This window comes from Poecile atricapillus, chromosome W, assembly GCF_030490865.1.
Source record: "Poecile atricapillus isolate bPoeAtr1 chromosome W, bPoeAtr1.hap1, whole genome shotgun sequence".
Taxonomy (NCBI): Eukaryota; Metazoa; Chordata; class Aves; order Passeriformes; family Paridae; genus Poecile; species Poecile atricapillus.
Genome location: NC_081288.1, coordinates 23,910 through 30,268, shown reverse-complemented (window position 1 = coordinate 30,268; position 6,359 = coordinate 23,910). Strand labels below are relative to the sequence as shown.

General features: G+C 51.4%; 1 long non-coding RNA gene across 1 annotated transcript; it reads right to left on the bottom strand.

Moving 5' to 3' along the window:
- Positions 1-1,577: 1,577 nt before the first annotated feature.
- Positions 1,578-3,557, bottom strand: LOC131591891 (uncharacterized). Its single transcript, XR_009280479.1, has 3 exons — positions 3,445-3,557; positions 2,472-2,600; positions 1,578-1,667 (listed from the first exon to the last, which is right to left on the bottom strand). It is a non-coding gene; the product is annotated as an uncharacterized LOC131591891 (long non-coding RNA).
- Between the last annotated feature and the right edge of the window lie 2,802 nt (positions 3,558-6,359).

Below are 6,359 nucleotides of genomic sequence, written 5' to 3'. Positions count from 1 at the left end.
GAGTTTCGCTCCGCAAGCCTCAGCATCCCAGCGGGGCTGAAGCATGCAGGCGAAGGACCCAGCCATTGTCAGGAGACTGAGTGTTGGGTTTTCACAGATGTGCTGCTAAGATCTTGCACTGATATTTGGTTTTCTTTATTGTACCTGTCCAAGAGACAACAGCCAGCCAGAAACGTGCCAGACGGTGAGGCGGCCTTCCCTTGTGCCCCACGTGGCTTCTCGTCCCCACGCATATGAGAGCTAAGTCGAAGTCCAAGAACTACAGAGGGGCATGAAAGCGGTGTGCCAGGTAAGCACTCGTGCCCAAGGATTCTCGAGTCAGCTTTGGAGATGTGGAGGTCCAAGCTGTGTCCCCTTAGGCCACCTCAAGGGAAAGCCTCACTTTGGCTCACAGTGCTGAGGTGCGCAGGACAGAGCAATCCCGGGGTGTGTCGCGTCACTTTTCTACCGTGCCTTCCGTGCCTTTCGTACCTCTCGTGTCGTATGTGCCTCGCCTTATCCCTTCCGGGGGCTTATCAGAAACCCCGGTGTCTCTCTTAACATCTCTGATCTCTCTGAGAATAACATGCAGAAGAAAGAAAAAGGGACAAGAGACAACACCCTAAATCCTCCATCTTGTCTCCTGTTCTCTAAACTTTTTCACCCAGTGATTTAAAAAAACTTTCTAATCTATACCCTTACACTTGTAGCTTTTTCTATCTAACTTTAACATTTGTTTTCATGTATCACCATGAAAACATGCTCATGAATTTCACATTATATGAAATTCAATGTTTTTCTGGATCTTATAACTAAGTATCAGAAACAAGGGTACGCACTCTGTATTCCAGACTCCAACATTTGCCCCACTCCTTAAAAAAAGAAAAAAAAAAAATCAACCCAAACCTTTTCTTTGATTAGTTTTCATTCAGGGTTATTTTTCCTTCTCTCAAGCCCTACGCACCAACAACAGAACTGCTGCTCTGTTCTACAGAGCGCTCTGCCTCCAGTTTTGAACATCAGTTAACTAACCACTCTAAGCTAGAGAAATAGATCTAGGTTGCTAACTTAACCGGTAGCTTAATTTGTCTAATTGCTTTAAAGTTTCTGCTGAAACTACTTGAATTGAAAGCTGAGTTGTTATAAATATCTATCTGAAATTTCTTGAGTCAAACTCTTCACAATCAAGTGTGACTAAGACTGATATAAGGTTACACTAAGATGTTGCCTCTTTATATAGAACATGCTAAATAAAAAGAAAAATTGAATATTATACAAAAATCTATTTTCACTGAGATAAGGTACACTTTCTTTTGAGTTAACTAAAAGAATCAATGCAGGTGAAATTGCATCACAAAGCGATCAACAAAATGATACAGCTCAAGGGGGATACCTGATTCACCTTCATCTTCAAGGACTTGATCTCTCATGCAGGATTCTGAATCTTGACACAGTTCACACCATGCTTTAACAAATGAGGCCTTACAATATCGATTTTCCTACTCTTTCACACGAAACCCAAAGTTCATCGCTCTCGCGCGCGGGATCACAGGCGTTCGGCCGTCAACTGCGGTCTCGATACGGTTCACATAGGTGTGCTCGCTCTTCTGCTCTTTGGGCCGTCTGCTCGTCTCTGCAGCTGATGAGTTTCCATGGTTCTTCGCTAGGAAGTTACTTCTGCTTTGAACCTGTGAATACACAAAGATACACTTTACTCCAAATTACTAATTGAAATTAATTTTTAATCTTCTCCCTTTGAACCTTTGACAGGAACCAAAGAATTCTCTCTCAACTTTGCTTGAGTACTGTTAGAAGAATACCTGATAATTGATGGAACTGGCTTTGTGAAAGACTCGTTTAAAAAGGACCGTTCAAGAATTATTCGCAATAGATATACAATCTTGGCATTTTTTCCAAAATCTAAAATACATACATAGTGTTTCCACGCTTCTGAACTGCAGCCTGTTTCCTCCCCCTCTCTTGTAAACAAAGGTCAAATATCCACTGTCTTGTTCTGACAGAGAAAAACCATCAAAGTAAAACACATGCATATGTATACATATAGGAAATAATACTTTTACAGCAATCAAAAACTGATTAAGACGGTGCATAATTAATATTATGCGATATTAAACTTATCTATATAATATGTAATATGAATTACTGAATGTACTAAATATATACTCTCATTCCAGAGTCTGCCACTGCCGATGAATCAACGGAAGATTGGAAAATCATGTCCGGATAACAATTTTCCAAGCCCACGGTAAAAATCCAGCTGCTATATTAATTCACTAATTGCCAAGTCCAATTGACCGGAGTATTGTTTTGATCCAGAAAACTTCTGGCTTTGTCAATTCTCTATCCAGGTAAAGTCAAGGCCTGGCCCAGCGCATCAGGCGCAGACAACGAGGCGTTCAGGGAGCTAGCGGCGAGCCCTTTCCGCCCCTACCCTCTCACCCAGGGGCAACAGCACCGGGTATCGGACAAACCTCCGTCAAGCAGCAGCAGCCGAGCAGATGAACCGGTGCATGGATTTGCAGGGGGGATCTGGATTTGCAGGGGGGATCTTTCTCCTTTTTTCCTTTTGATTTCATCTTCCTAGTCCCTCCAAAGCGTCCCTAGAAAAAATGGGGATGATGAGGACGAAAGTAGTTGAAACTGAGGGAAGCAACTCTGTTGGGGAGGGTGAAACAGGGAAACCTTATGAATGTGATTGTTTGTCAGAAGATTCTGAAAATATGAAGGCTAGAATCAAAGTAGAAATGAAAGCCTGCTCCGAGTCCTAGGATACCGAGTGCCGGTTAACCAAAGAACAATAGCCTAGCCAGTTGAACGAGAATCCCTGCTGACAAAACAATGTCCTTCTGCTGATCGAGAAGTCCAAAGGTAAAGAAGCAAGGAAAGAACTTGTAAAGCTTTGTAGAGTCTAAAGCGCAGCACTGTACGTTAATATAGGGAAGCGCATAGGCTGTATGTAAACTCTTTAGTGGCCGTGTCTCATGGTGATCGGTTACTAAGAATTAGAATATTCACGATAGAAAAAGATATATTGGATTGTAACAAGAACTTCGCTCTCAACTCTTACCCCTCTCTCAGCTCCCCTCTCCCCCGCTCTTACCTCTGAACCCCGCTCCCTTACCTCCTTCCCGTCTAGCCCTCTCCCCCACTCTTAACTCTCAGCCCCCTCTCCCTGCTCCTACCCCACTAGTCTTCCTTGCTCTCTACCTCTGGTTTTTCCCTCTTTCCCTCTATTGCTCTCTTATTCCCTCCCTCCCCTTTCCCAACCTCTCCTCCCCCGCTCTTACCCGTTCTCTCTCCCCTTCCCCGGACCACGCGTACGCCGAGGCCGGCGGCGGACACGGATCTCCCCTCTTTTTACCCTTATAATAAATTGCTTATACTTGAACAGCTTGACCCCGGAGAAGTCTCTCACCGCGAGTGAGCGTTTTTACACACCAATACCTGGCGCCCGCACGTTTACGAGCCATCCCACGACTCCTCCATCGGTGAGACACTGCTCCATCATCACTGGCAACTACGAAGACAGGTTTTTTCACCCTTTAAGGCCGTCTAGAGCGCAGTTTATGCGGCCGATCATCATAACACCGTAACTCTCTTTCCACTGTTCCGCGGCACCCTCGGGCACTGGCTGGCCGTCGCTCAGCAGCGTCGGCTCCGGAGCTCTAGGGGTATCCGCCGCGTGGCTTTTTCGGGGCGCACGTTCCGAACGGCGTCCGCACCCCTGGTTTCCGCAGGGCCCCGTGGCATTGAGAAGGGTGGCAAAGCCACGCCTCTTCTGTGCTACACGGGACATCCCCTGCGTGGTTTCTTCGGGGTGAAGGTTGCCAAGCAGCATCTGAACCCCCGGTTTCCGTGGAGCCCCCGAGCTCAGGGGGGCGTTGCGAAGCGACGTCTCACCTGGGCTAGGCGGGCAAAGCCTCTACGTGGTCGAGCGAGGGGCAGACGCTGTCACAGCATCTACACCCCAAACTCTATAAAAGTTTTTCCGCTGCAGCGTCCGCACTGTAGTTTTTAGACGACTCTGCAGCGTGGTTATGTGCGAGTATTACTAAGTGACACCCGAGAACGGACGGGACGTGCCCGGCCAGCACCCATCACCCGAGCTCTGAGAGACGAGCCGACATCATTAAAATAAGAGGTGAGTCACAAACCAGTCTATCACAGGTCAAAACTATTCAACCCCAGAAAAAAAGCTGTATAAGCAACTAAAATTCTCACTAAAAGCCGGCCAAAGTAAATTGCCTAAACGAGAACTAAAAACCCTCCTAACCTGGACTCTAGTTACTTTCCCAAACGCAAAACACTCAGAATTTTTTACTAGAGATTTTTGGGACACAGTTGGTAATAAGCTTTTTAATAACATCTCTCGCCGAACTGTGGCGGCCGCTAAGCTCCTCCCAGCCTGCAGAGCACTTGTAGAAATGCATGCTGCCAATACACAACGCGTGACGAGCCCCCCGTACCCCCGCAACCCCCGTATCTCCTACCCCTCCCCCCGACCACGCGGCCCCCGCATCCTCTGTCCCCGCCGGCCCCCCTCCTTTCCTGCCCACTGAGACCGGCGCGCCCCCGACCACGCGGCCCCCGTTCCCCCTACCCCAGTTCCGGCACGCTCCGTCCCACCCCTCCCCCCGCCTTCCCCGTCCCACCGCCCGCCTGCTTTTGCCTCCCTCCTGCCGTCCCAGCTACCCCCGATGTTGCGGTCCCGCCCCGTTCCGCCCTCCCCGCGGTTATGGGCCCCGCCGCCGCCGTCCCCGCGGCCCCGCCTTCCCCCGCCGACACCGTGGTTCCCGGCTCCGCCACCCCGCCCACCCTCGGCATCGCCGTTCCCGCAGCTCAGCTCCCCTACACCCCCTCCATGCCGCCCGCGCCGCCTTGCCGCCCCACAGGCTCCGCTTTCCCGGCACCCGTGGGGCCGCCGGCCCCGCCGCCGCCGTCCAGCGACACCGATCCGAGCGGTGCGGCCCGGGCCGATCCGAAACTCCCGCTGCCGTACACCACTCCCCCATGCTGCCCTGCGGCGCTGACGCCACCCACGCATGCGCAATCACAGCTTTTATCGCCGAGGCTCCTGCCGCCGTCCCCACGCTCCCCGCGTCTCCCCCCCCCCCGTGCCAGCCTGTCAAACCGCGGAAGGGGAGAGAAATGCCCACTTCTAAAACACCAGAACAAGTCCAAAAATACCAGCGTCACGCAGTTTCAAATCACCGAGTTGAAAATTTCCAAAGGAATCCAATTGCAAAATACCAGAATACGGGGTTCCAAAATTCCAAAATGATTCCGTTTCAAAATAGTAAACTAGTGAGTTCCAAAATATGAAAAGCACCCAATTTCAAAATATCAAATTGCAAAATACCAGTTCTCAGATGTCTTACACCGGCAGGATTCCCAAACCCAAATGAACGCAATTATTGTCAAAACGGGATCTGCGCTACCAAAACGGCTATTTTCTTCCCTGAAAAGCTTTCCCTGGTGATCATCAATACACGTAGTTATTTTGATCATTTAGCTGGGCGTAATAGAAATTTTACTTTAAAACCCAACATTTGTAGCGGTCCTCAGCTTGCGTCCGTGACCCGCAGCATCCGGGCGGGACCGCCGGGGCCGGGATCGAAGCGCAGAGCGAGCCCGGTCCCCGCGGCTGCGCGGGGAAAGGCCGAGCGGCGAGCAAAGGGAGCATTTATAAACTATATCGATATTTCACTGAAATTCAGGGCAGAGCAGCGACGGGGGCGCTCGGGTTCGGCCAGGATTAGCCCTAAACGAGCCGGGCAAACCCGCGGCCGCTCAAGGGAAGCGGAAGTCAGTAACCGGTAATCGCCTAGGACCCCGTGAGGAATTTCCTCCGTAATCACAAACCCAGCACGCAGGGGATTTATGCGGCAGAATCCCAATTTCGGCCACGGCACCCGGAGGAGGAGACCGGTTCTCTATCGCGGAAATGAAAGCCCAGCACCCCGGCGTTTCGGGGACGGACAGCGGGACACGTAAGGGAGGGAACGATCGGCAGCATGTTTCTGCGCCTCACCCCCAACCCCCCCCCCCCCACTCCAAGGTGCTGCAGCCTCAGGCGTGACCAGTGAGGACGAGAAGGGAGCAGCTCCTTGCAGAGGCAGTTTTGAGAGGCTTACCCGGGCAAGGCTCGCGCAGGGAGCCGCCGGAGGGGCCAGCGGGGGTATACCGGGAGTTCCTCCGGGAACGAGGGTCACGGCACCCATCAGGGACCGGGGGATCAGGCGGTTTCACCCGGGCGGGGAGCGTCACTTTAAGATAAAGCCGAGAGAAAAGCCCGTCCTGCCGAGCAAGGTCACCCGAGCGGGTGGGGCAGCACGCACATTCCCGGCGGGGGGGGGGGG